Consider the following 13,078-nt stretch of genomic DNA (forward strand, 5'->3'; position numbering starts at 1 on the left):
CCCATATCAGTCTTGTGTTTGTGTGTGTGACCTGCTGTGAACCTGGTTAAAGAAACACCATCCCATCACCATTAATCATGTTTTATTTATATGACCATACAGGCACGTCACAAATTCCTATTCAGAGAGAAAGATGACCTGGAAAGAACTCACATTATCATAATATCTCACTGCAGACTATCATTTAACTTTTATTTCCCCCTAATTAATCTAAACTACAGTGCATTCTACTATATATTTATTAGCCCAACTATTTTGGAGTAATCCAAGCTCTGACCCGAATCCTCAAAGCAGTCACATTGTAAACCTTGACCCAGACAATGTGCAGTACTGTAACATCCAGTCCTTTCCTGTTTTGTGGGCAGATGAATTCACATTGATTGTTGGGGTGAATCTCATCCAGGTCACATTTCAATCCAATATACGTGTGATCTCATCTTCATCAAAGTCACAAGTATAGACAAATACAATGTGCTTAAGCTAACAACACACAAACAATTATAATCTTTCATGCCTTTATTGAACACATCCTATTAAACATTCACAGTGCTGTGGAAAAAGTAAGTGAACCCTTGGATTTAATTACTGGTCGATCCTCCTTTGTTGAGAAATAACGTCCTCAACAAAGCGTTTCCGGTAGCTGCGGAATAGACCTGCATAATATTCAGAAGCAATTTTGGACCATTCTTCCTTACAGAACCGCTTCAGCTCAGCCATAATCTTAGGAGGTCTGGTGTGAACGGCTCTCTTGCGGTCATTCCACAGCATCTCTGTTGGGTTAAGGTCTGGGCTCTGACTGGGCCACTTCAAAAGGTGGATTTTCTGTTTTTGAAGCCATTCTTTAGTGGATTTACTTCTAAGTTTAGGGTAATTGTCCTGCTGCATCACCAAACTTCTAGTGAGCTTCATCTGGTGCATAGCCACCCTGAAATTATCCTGTAGGATATCTTGATAATCTTGGGAATTATTTTTTCCCTCGATGAGGGCAAGCAATCTGGGCCCCAAAGCAGCAAAGCACCCCAAATCATGATGCTCACTCCATTGTACTTCAACGTTGGGATGATGTTTTCATGTTGGTATGCGGTGCCCTTTTTACGCCATACATAGTGCTGCATGTTCTTCCCAAACAATTCAACATTAGTTTCATCAGTCCACAAAATATTTTCCCAGTAGTGTTTTGGAGTGTCAAGGTGGTCTATGGCAAACTTCAGGCACTCTGCAATGTTTTTGTTGGAAAGCAGTGACTTGTTTCGTGGTGTCCTGCCATGGACACCATACCTGTTTAATTTTTTTCCGTACAGTAGACTAATGAACAGAGATCTTAACCAGTTCCAATGATTCCTTCAAGTCTTTTTTTACCTCACTGAGCATTCTGCGGTGTGTCCTTTGAGTAATCTTGGCTAGATGGCCACTTCTAGGGAGAGCAGCCACAGTACTAAATCGTCCCCATTTATAGACAGTTTGTCTAATTGTGGACAGAAGAATATCTAAGCACTTCCAGATAACTTTGTAACCCTTTCCAGCTTTATGCACAGCAACAGTTCTTGATCATAGGTCTTTTGAGATCTCTTTTTAACTAGGCATGGTCCACGTCAGCATATGCTTCTCGTGAATAGCTAAAATCAAAATGTTTGAATGCTTTTTAGTCAAATTAGCTCAAATCCACAGCTCCAATCTCATTATATTAATTGAATGCCAGGTTTGCCAACTCCTGACTTAGCTTTTGTTGATGTCATTAGCCTAGGACTTCACATACTTTTTTGTAACTTACAATGTGAATGTTTGAATGATGTATTCAATATGTACAAGAATAATACAATAATTTGTTTTATTAGTTAAAACTGATTGTTTTTGTTCATTGTTATAACTTAGATTATCAAACCAGATTTTAAGACAAATTTATGCATAAATGCAGGTAATTCCAAACTGGTTCACATACTTTTTCTTGCCACTGTATATACTGTATATAAACTACTGTGTAAACTAGACATTCTTTTTTTATTATTTTTTTTTTTTTTTTTTTTTTTGAGAAATACTAGCTCTGACCTGAATCCTCAAAGCAGTCACAATGTAAACCTTAACCCAGACAATGTGTATAAACATCCATCCATCCCTTTCCTGTTTTATGGAGTGATGAGTTCACATTAGTTATAGGGGTGAATTCTATCTATTGTTATTTCTATTGCTTTTTACAAGAAAGTTGTGTGATTCTTATATATATATATATATATATATATATATATATATATATATATATATATATATATATATATATATATATATATATATATATATATATGTTTATTTTAAAAGGAAGTATCATTTCCCTAAAGTTGAGTTTATTCCCATTATTCTCAAGCGATTCTCGTTATTATAAATACTACAATAATTATTATTTTTAATTAGCATTTAAAGATAGTTAAACAAATACTGACATAATGTATAAATATGTATTATTTTATTGTTGTTTGTTGCATTACAGTAAATAGAATGATATGTGTAATGGCCTAAAAATAAGATTCTTTTTTCTGTAGCGAAATATAATTTCTTATTTCTTTGTGGGGGTTAAATATGACTTAGGCATGTTCTAGACAGGTTTTGTGAGATTCACCCAAGATAAAGTAGACCTGACTTTCTACATTGTTTCCCCATCTGCCCATCTAAATAAGGTAAACACTGGAATACCCCCACACAAGCTCTTTTAAAACAGGTTAATAATGGCCCAGTAGTACAGCACAGATTCAGAAACATTGAAATTGACACAGCTTTGCTCTACGGCACAATGGCATCTCAGACGAGAGCTAAGAGCAGTAGGCCAGCTTTTAATCTACAACGTATATTTATAAAATGTGGGTTAACAAACAGCTCTAGGTTGGATTGCTTAAGAAAAAAGAAGAGACCGACTCAGAAATGGGCTAATCTGTCTTAGCTGGAAAAGTGTTTTGTGGGAAGCTGACAATCAGCGACTAATTTGACTTGACAGTATGCTATATCTGCTTAAGCTGGGGAGGTTGCTAACTCCATTAGCCTGGATTTCCTGCACGTCGGGCTGATGTGAGATCAGTAAGTTTGCCACTAGGCTGGGCAAACTCCACGCAGGTGACTTCACCTGATTGTTTGTGCTGCTGTATTTCTTCAAGTGCTTGATGAACTCTGACCTGGAAGTGTTGCCAACCGCTATCAGGGCCATACTGCCATTACTGAGCCTGTGGTAGACACAAAAGGTTATTCACATTTATTGTGCTTAGGTGTAACATATGGTATTATGCTTTTACTTATATGCTGTCATGTACATAGTGGCAAGTTAAACATTACGACCAGCAGGCTGTTTGTTATGAAATCAATGCAACATTATATTGTAAAATGGATAGTTCTAACTCTAAGTTCTGACTGGTTGAGCCACGTTCATGAACCATTATAAAATGCTGATAAATGTACACCTGTGACCACACATTCTATTTTAAAGGAATATTCCAGGTTCAATACAAGTTAAGCTCAATCGCTGAATAATTGTTTATTCCAGTTAATATTAAAAATAAATGTAATTATGTATTGAACGTCTGTGTCTTTATCATATTGCTGTTGCAGCCGTTTTATAAAAGCAATAAGCCACGGGAGGCCATTTGTTACGGTGGTTTTACTATGTTTAAGTGGGCTTCGTGTCTTGCCTAAGAACACCCCTTTACCATGGTAAAATAACTTTAACACACACGGCTTTGAGTTGCTTATTGCTTTGATAAGCCACCCTTTGTTCTTATCTGCTAGAAAAAATAAGGTTTGTTTATGTAATAAAACCGGTTTCTCTTTTGTTTTCCCCCTAGGTCTATAATTAGATCTGGTTCACACTTAGACTGTTCCAAACAGTATCTACACATCAGTGGACCATGTCAATGGGAGCTAGAAGGTATAAATAGGCCCACACTCTCATCTCTGTTATTTCACCACATTTAAATCCACTCTACAGTATTCTGCAGATTTTCCCCAAAATCAGTAAGTGCTTTTATAAAATTATAAGCTTCATGTTTCTGCCTTTAAACCCTCCAAAAATTGGCCCCATTTACTTTCATTGTAACTGCCTCAGTGTAACCTTAATTGTCACTTTTTTAAAGAAACGTACAGTTGAGTCTAAAGTATTTTATTGTGCTAATCAACATTATTTCATAAATGCTGTCAATTGAGTTTAACTTGTGTTGAACCTGTAATATTCCTTTAAAGCTTTTAATAGATATTAAAAGTCATTTTGGAAAAATAATTTTGATTGTTTGCCATTTTCATCCCATTTACTTTTTTGTCTTTACCTGGTTCTTTGTGCCATGGCAGGCTGTATTACTTTTTAAAGTTCTGTTCCTTTGAAACTTTTCTATGACTCAAGTGTAATGCGGTCAACAAACCTGGAACTACCTAAAAGCCATACATTTACAGAAAATAAACACCTTGGAATGTCTGTCAACCAATCCGAATCAAACAATAAACCTGGCCGGGTATAAGTGCGTAGACTCGGTCTGGGTAAAAATGATTGGAAGTGAGAATGACAATGCTATTATTAGCAGGTAGAACCAATCAACCCTGGAAAAATGTCATACCTGTTTAGGCATTTGATCTGTGGACTATGCTGGTAGGAAATGTGGATTATAAATATGGAGTTTTTTTTAAAATTATTATTATGGCCTTCTTAATTGTGGTCTCCATCACCATTAAACATAGTAGTTTGCACTTCATCTACCCATAGCAATGACAAAACTCTGTGGCCGCATTGACTCTGCCCCCACTAAACATGATGCTTATGAGAAGCTGAGCTTAACTTGTGTGGCTCTCTAAAGACAGGAAGGAGAGGGGGCTATTGAGCACTCAAAGACCCAAAGACAGATGCTCAGTTCTTAAGTTTACCCTGCCACTACCTTTAATCAGAGTAATTATGTGCTGATTAGTCCAGTTAGGTGGCTTTGACCTTAGGAGTCTGATCCAACCACTGATTCCAATCTTCAGGATTACATCGGCCTACACTACCCAGCTTCATGCATGGAAAGCCCACGACACGCACCAAAAAACAGTCAGGAGACTCCGTTGGCCTTGCATGTTCCTGACACACTAACCTGGTCTCAAGGTTTTACAGTCTATCTTTGACATCAGCTACTGAGCCCATCTTACAGTACTTGCTTTTAGGGCATATATATAGTCTGCGTAAGTTTAAGGATTGAGGGCAGTACTTAATTTGTAAATTATAAGATCCCAAAACAAGGACTGGTGATGGATGGGGCAGGTTTGGGGGGAATCGATCACTCCCATTAAGATCAACAAAGCTGTCTACACTGCAACAGCCTGACTTTATTGGTTATGGTAGAAGTTATCTAGTTTTGTTGCATTGTGATGATAGGTAGCAAAATAGCATTACTATACATGCATTAGGGTAAATAAATGTAGAAATAACATTATTAACATAACATTAATAGCATTAGTATCTTGAATATATGGTTACATTCTTGTTGACAACATTATTATTATTTATAATATATATCTTTTTTAAACATATATACAGGCATCCCTTGCCTATGAGGCCTGGTGGAGGATCCACTAAAATAGGTGCTGGATCTGGCTCGTTTAGGCAAAAAGAAAGCTCTGATTGAGGGGTAAAATTGAAGTTATTTGGAAGGAGCTGATCTGTAGTTCTGACCTGGTGTTCGGAGCCAGGCCTCTGGGGGCAATGGAGCACAAGCAGGGAATAGCCATGATGCTGACATTCAGGTAGAGACCTTCTCTGGTCTGCCAGGAGTCATCCTCACCTAACACAGAATAGAGAGAGAGATTTTTTTTTTTTTTTTTTTTACCACCATGTGTATGTACATAGATACATTTGAATGTCCTAAACTCTAAAAGCCTTTACAGATGACTTGCACCTAATGCATTAAACTCGATCGAGTGAAGCGTCTGCTTTTGCGTTGCCAATGATTACCAACAATTCACATGACATGATGTATGCAATGTTTGTCTTTGCAAAACCAGGTGCAACTTTGTACTAAAGTTTTCACATACAGTCAGGGCTGGATTGCTAATCTGGCATACCAGGCATTTCCCCGGTGGGCCGACGCACTTTGGGGCCGATCAGGGCGGACTGGCCATCGGGAGAACCGGGACTAAGCTGAAATGAGCCGCCACGTTATGCAGAATGGACCACAAAATGCCGCCGCGATAAGCCGAATGGGGCAGCGATATGCAGAAAAGGACAGCGACAGCAACAACACATATGTACATAATAAGAACATTGTTTCAAATGCTTAAGTATATAATCGTTAAAGACACCTAATATAAAGTGGGACCAAAACATTTTACCTTTAGCTGTCACCTTTAACTAGCTCACTGGGGGTTGTAAGGCTGTATTCTCAGTAAAAATTATTTGAAATAATATTTATTATGAAAGCTTTATACAAATATATTTGAATTTAACTGTTTCTATTCAGGTTTATATACAAAGATTAATTGTGCAAATAAGATAAGAAAAGAGATACACTGTCAAATTAGTACAAAATATTTTTGGAGATAATATTTTACAGATTATTTTAATAATTTATTTTGACTTTAATACAATGAGAATATAATTAATTAATTTTGCTAACATGTTATCTTTACAATATTATACTTACTATTTTCTTACACAGTAAAATGGGTCAAATGGGTCCTTATGCATGAAAATATAAAGGTGTCTTTGTATTTTAGGAAGGGGGTCCCTCGCAAGGATATCATCATATTTGTGGCTCCTTGATACTGAAAAGTTTGTACTCTAAAAGTTTAGAGTATAAAGCAACAAGAAATGTTAAAAAGAATTCCAATTTTATGAAGACATCTTGAATGCCTCTTCAAGATATTTATTTATATCTACCTAATTATATTTTAATCTTTTTCCTGCTTTTTTGGTTGGTATTGTATGCTCTCTCTATAACTTGTAATTGTCAACATGTCACTTTAATAAAAAAAAAAAAAAAAAAAAGATTCGAAACTTTGCCCAGTGGAATGTCAGATGGGTGGTTGTGCATGATGCTAGCATTAAGTGGCACATTGAAGCCCTGACACAAATCTTTTAAAAACGCCTTATAGTTATAAAGATCATTATAAAAATGATGTTTAATGGATATTCATGTTATAAGAATATAAGAAAGTTATACAGGTTTAGAACGATATGAGGGTTACAGAATTTTCATTTTGGGGTGTACTGTTCTTTAATGTGAAGGCAGATACACATATGTGGTGTAGACTAGTGGTGCAAGATTTTCAAACACTTTTTTCTAATTTAGCAGTACTCACAAATGTCTCCTCCATCTCTGTATGGTTTATCTCTGTGTAAAAGAAAGAGATGTGTTTAGTAGTGCATAACCATTATGTCCAGTTGAGTAATAATGTATTTGTATGGTCTTCTCACTGTGTGAGGCAGTCTGCCCAGCATTAGCTGGGTGACCTTCAGCATTTCAGTTTCTTTCCGATGGCCAACTATAATACAATTATAAAACAAATAGCTCTTTGGCTGAAATTGATTCAATCATGGACAGTGGTTCCATGTGTTTGAAATGAGTTTACTTAACTTAAAATTACTATGTAATCTCAACACAAACACATTGTGTTGAAATAACCTAGATGAATTGGGTAAGCCTCAAATAAATCTCTTTTATTTCTTTATGTACTAACTAGTGAAAGTGATTGTTAGCATAAATACATGCTGGTTCGAAGCACTACAGAGTGTAGTTTAATAACTATGCTATGGTTAGCACAACATTTGCTCAGTGAAGCGCACAATCAATTTCATGTGCAACATTTACCTGTCCTCATCATTAGTTCAAGCTCCACTCTTCACCATAATGGTAAATCCCAAAACTTCAACGTAACAAAACATTAAACACTAAGAAATATCCCCCATTATATTCATTTTGCACAAAAAAAATCACACTTAATTTTAACAGTTACTCTCCATATCGAATCCCATGCGAAGCATGCTGGGAAATGGAAATCCCCTGCCCATTTTCATTAATGCTACATTAACACCACAAAAAGTATTCATGTAGTCCCAACTCAAATGGATTAAGTAAACTCCCATTTTACAAATTTAAATGGATAGAACACAATGGAATCAAGTTGTGACTAAATATTCTAGACAGTGGTTCCCAACCCTGTTCCTGGAGGCCCGCCAACACTACACATTTTGGATATCTCCCTAATCAAACACATCTGATTCAACTCATTAGCTCATTAGTGGAGACTCCAAGACCTGAATTGGGTGTGTCAGAATAGGGAGATATACAAAATGTGCAGTGTTGGGCGGCCTCCAGGAACAGGACTGGGAACCACTGTGAACATTGTGTTGCTTTAACTCATTTTAATTGAGTAAACTGAACAAGCAGGATTTTTTTTTTTTTTTTTTTTTTTTTTTTGAGTGCATGCAGTGGGTGGTTTATTTAAGATAACATTGAAATAATTAAGCTGGAATTTGGATGGAGATTAGGAGAGAGAAAAACTTTAAAAACTTCAGGTCTTTGCAGGCACCATTGGTTGGATTGGGAGGGTTACAGGAAGAGAAAACAAACATGTTCAATGGACTGTTAGATTTTATTGGATTTTTTGCTCCGATGATGCTCTTTCGTAGCTCAACCTCTCAGTTATGTTTCATTGAAGAACTGTATATGAATTTTTTCTCAGATGTTTCTCTTAAAATTCTTTAAGAGAAATAAAAATAGAAACAAATTGTTGACATATAAGAGTATAAATCTCGAAAATTAAGGTAGATAGCATAGCTCAGATAATTTGATCTTGGAATTAGATGAGAAGTGTTTGAGTTCATATTCAAATCTCTGACTTTTGATTGCAGGGTATCTTGACAAATTTGAGCAAAATTTGACACATTATGGTGATATCTCCTAAAAGTCTATAAGCAGCAGATGTAAGCAAAAGTTTCAATTTGTTCTCCATTTAGTTTCATTTGTTGTCTAAGAAACAATCGAGATATTAAAGATATCTCATTTGTGATTTTTCTCTCTTATGGGTTACTTCTAAGAAAGAGTACCCATGTGTGCTATGCCAGACTGGTCTGAGACTGTTTCGAGATTTGATAGAGCACCAGCCAGTTCCTTGAAGCCTACCAGATGAGAGCGGGCTACAGATGACAACACAGCTGAGAAAAAGAGATGGTTTACTTGAGGTTTGCCAGTGTTTTAATGAGAGCGAACACGCGGCGCTGGCTGGGTGGCATCCAGTGGTGTCTCTCTGCCAGTGCAAGCGTCCGCCCACCAAAACCAAACATGGCAGAGAAACCAAACCTCACCAGTCGACCCATAGAGCTAAAACTGCACATATCTACAGGCTGACGATGACCTAAAACAAGATAAAATAACACAGTCAGTACACAAAGATACCAGGTACACCATGACACTGCACTAAAAAGAGTACTAAGAACAAAAGTGACCACATCACAAACTATTAAATAAACCCAAGGGGCAGTCAGAACCCATTACAGTTAGTTCCAAAACCTAGTGGGCTACCTATGGTGTGCTATCAATGTAAAGGCTGTTATAAAATGTAGGCAGCAGAGTTAAGTTAATCCCTTAATGCGCTGCGATGAACTCAGTGGAAAAATGTATGGTGGTTATATAAATAAAATTCATGGTGGATACACAGTTTAAATATATTTACTATTTACATTAAGTAATAATGTATTACTTTTTGGGGCCTGGGTAACCCCTGGAGTTCACGAGTTCAAATCCCAGGGCGTGCTGAGTGACTGAGTGACAGGTCTCTTAAGCAACCAAATTGGCCCGGTTGCTGGGGAGGGTAGAGTCACATGGGGTAAACTCCTCGAGTTGGGGCGCATGGTGAGTTGTGCGTGGATGCCCGCTATTTCTCCGTGGTAACACGCTCAACAAGCCACGTGATAAGATGTGCGGGTTGACGGTCTCAGATGTGGAGGAAACTGAGATTCGTCCTCCGCCACCCAGATTGAGTCGAGTCACTATGCCACCATGAGGACTTTGAGTGCATTGGGAATTGGGCATTCCAAATAAAAAAAAAAAAAAAAGAACTGGGTTTTTTTTTTACCCAATATTTGTATGTGGTAAGTATATATATGCTAATCAGGGTTTCAAATTGTTATGTTAAAAACATGCTAATTCCAAACTGAAATCAATTGTGAGTCTCCCGTGCACTTCATGTGAGAAATGCTATTTATATGCCATACAGAGTAGGCCCATAAATCGGTTACTTGTGAGGTCCGATTTTAGTTAGAATGTTATCATAGGCCACATCCACACTAATACGTTTTCAGTTCCGTCATTTTCCAAAGTATGAGATGAGCGTTCATGGAGAGCTGTATTGAAACGTTCCATTTTCGGTGTAGGAAAAAGCCATTCTAGTGTTGATGAGTGACATAGCAAAATGAATGTTTTTTTTATTTTTTTTTATGAAAATGTATTAGGCCAAATCCACACTTATTTGTTTTAATTTGAAAACTCTATTTTCGATTTCTTAATGTCGTCTTTTTTTTTTTTTCAAAAGTATGCATTAAGCATTAATGATGAGCATTATCGAAACGCTCCATTTTCAGTGGAAGAAAATGCTGTTTTAGTGACGATGAGAGGTTTAAACATAGCAAAATTAATGCGTTTTTATTAAATGAAAATGTATTAGGCGACGTCCACACTAATCCTATTTTATTTGAAAACTCTGTTTTCAGTTTCTTAATGTAGTCTTTTCCCAAAGTATTGTATGTGTTAATGTAGAGCGGTATCAAAACACTCCGTTTTCGATGTGGGAAAAAGTCATTCTAGAGTGGATGAGAGACATAAACATACCAAAATGAATGCAGTTTTATTAAATTAAAATGTATGAGGCTAAATCCACACCAGTCCGTTTGAATACGAAAACTCTGTTTTCAGTTTCTAAATGTCGTCTTTTTCCAAAGTATGCATTAAGCATTAATGAAGAGCGGTATCGAAACGCTCCAAACACCTCAAAACCAAAATATGCGGTAATGAAGAGCGTTTTCGAAACGATAGAAAATATAGTCATATATCAAGTGTCACTTCTCTTGAGCTAATTCAATGCATATGTCAGAGTAAGTACAGAATGACTGTGGTTCTGGTGGTCCATTGGAGGTGTACAGTCCCTGCAGCCCACCACATTCCTGACCTCCTTCTGTCTCCCCATGCATAAACACTCCCTGCTCATGAATTATTCATTGGATCCTTCCAAATCCCACCAGTTGGCATTATTCACATGCGTAAATATTGCTTAATGAGAAATGAACAAGCCCTATATTGGTCCTCCTAAATAGGCATTATGTTCCCATTCTTGTGAGGTGTCTTATGCACTGTTGATGTTTCTGTTTTGCTTCACAGTGACAAAAGCCAGACATTTTATGAAGAAAAGAAAGGGGAAAACACTACTCGTTGTTTTTATTCAGTTTGCTTAACATAAGATCCCTAATGTGACTTGTTCGCGCGAGCGTGTCGGAATTTCTTCTAAGGAAAAGCTGTCTTTTGTTGAGCGGATGCCTACATTTAGCTCAGTGGTTCGTACAGACAGCCATGATGTTTTGATGGAGCAATTAATCACGGCGGTATGAGGATGTTTCTTAATGTTCCTGCTGAGATAACGAGTGTACCACAGTGCTCAGAGAAGGTGCCAGTCTCGGCGAACAAAAGAAATTCAACACTCGTCTCAAAACTTGCACCTCCTTTTAGTCAAAAGATATGAGTTACACTACCATATGGCTCAGTTCTTAAGACTTAATGATGAGACACATTTTCTCACAAGCGGAGGTCAGTTCTGGGTTAATCATGCAAGTTTGCAGCCAAGAGAGAACAGAATTGGGCTGCAGCGTTTTCGGCACACCAGTTCTCAGGGGTAGTCATCTAGAGATACAATAATCTTCAGCTTTCCAGTTTTGTATTTTTTTTTACATGCCATGAAGGTGTGACACGATTAACGAACAACTGTGTCGTTACTTTTTTCTGACCATTTTTAACATGTTGTTTCTTCAACTCCAATACTTTTAGCCCTGTGAATTTCTAGAAAGTAAAATCCTAGTTTATTTATAGTTCACAGTGTATGTACATATATCACAGGAGATTTTTGTAATTTTTTTCTGCAAGTAATGAAAATTCACACCACAGTGTCATTGCCACCACATCTTAAATTCTATATTGTGTTTAATAGAATTTAGTGGTGGAAATGAGGATGATAAAAATGACATTTTTAGCATTTTTGAAATAAAATGGTAAATATAGGATGTAGCCAGGAATTTAATTGAATAGCTAACAGTTAATGTATACAATATCCACACAATTTAGTGATAATATTTTCCCAGTTTTTGGCAAAATTATAGATTGATTGGAAATAATCACTAGATATTTTATCTCAAGCGTGCTATTGAGTGACGCTTTTTATTTTTATTTTTTATTTTTTTTCACTTTTTTAACAAGTACATTAACATTTGAAAAAAAACATTAGTAGGGGAAAAATTGTCCATTTAAAAAAAATATTGATAGAAATCATTTTCACATTTCACCTGGAATTTTGCAATGCAGTTTTACAGTCATGGAAAAGTCATGGAAAATGTGAAAAATAGCTAAATGTCTTGGAAAATAATTATTGATATTGTCACTTCCTGCGGCTGAGAAACAACATCAACGGTTGACAGTCATGAACCCTGTACCGTACATTCTTTGCTCATCTGCTGTCATCTCATCTTGTTCTGACTAAATGGTTTAAGTATTGATATAGTGCAAAATATGATTTTTTCATTCCAACATTTCTGTAGTGCTAACTATACAAACATCTGAGTTGTAAAATTTAGGCAATGTTGACCGTCTGACTGCTTCAAATGAATTCACACCCAGAGGTAGTAGCACGATGATGTGGCCTTTACACTTTGGGAAGTGAATGAATACATTTTTAATAATTTAACCATCAGAGTCCGCTTACGCTGCAGTTACCACATTTAGGGCCCTATGATTTTCACAATGTGGGAAAACACAGACGGAATCACTAAATCCAGTCATAAAAATGTCATTAGCTATAAAACACAGAATTTCAAGGAATTTGA

The 13,078-nt window shown here is 36.6% G+C and overlaps 1 pseudogene; it reads right to left on the reverse strand.

The window, feature by feature from the left end:
- Positions 1-2,333: 2,333 nt before the first annotated feature.
- LOC127447600 (ceramide kinase-like protein) overlaps positions 2,334-13,078 on the reverse strand; it is a 72,839-nt pseudogene continuing 62,094 nt past the window's right edge.

The sequence above is a fragment of the Myxocyprinus asiaticus genome, chromosome 10 (genome assembly GCF_019703515.2).
Source record: "Myxocyprinus asiaticus isolate MX2 ecotype Aquarium Trade chromosome 10, UBuf_Myxa_2, whole genome shotgun sequence".
Classification (NCBI taxonomy): domain Eukaryota; kingdom Metazoa; phylum Chordata; class Actinopteri; order Cypriniformes; family Catostomidae; genus Myxocyprinus; species Myxocyprinus asiaticus.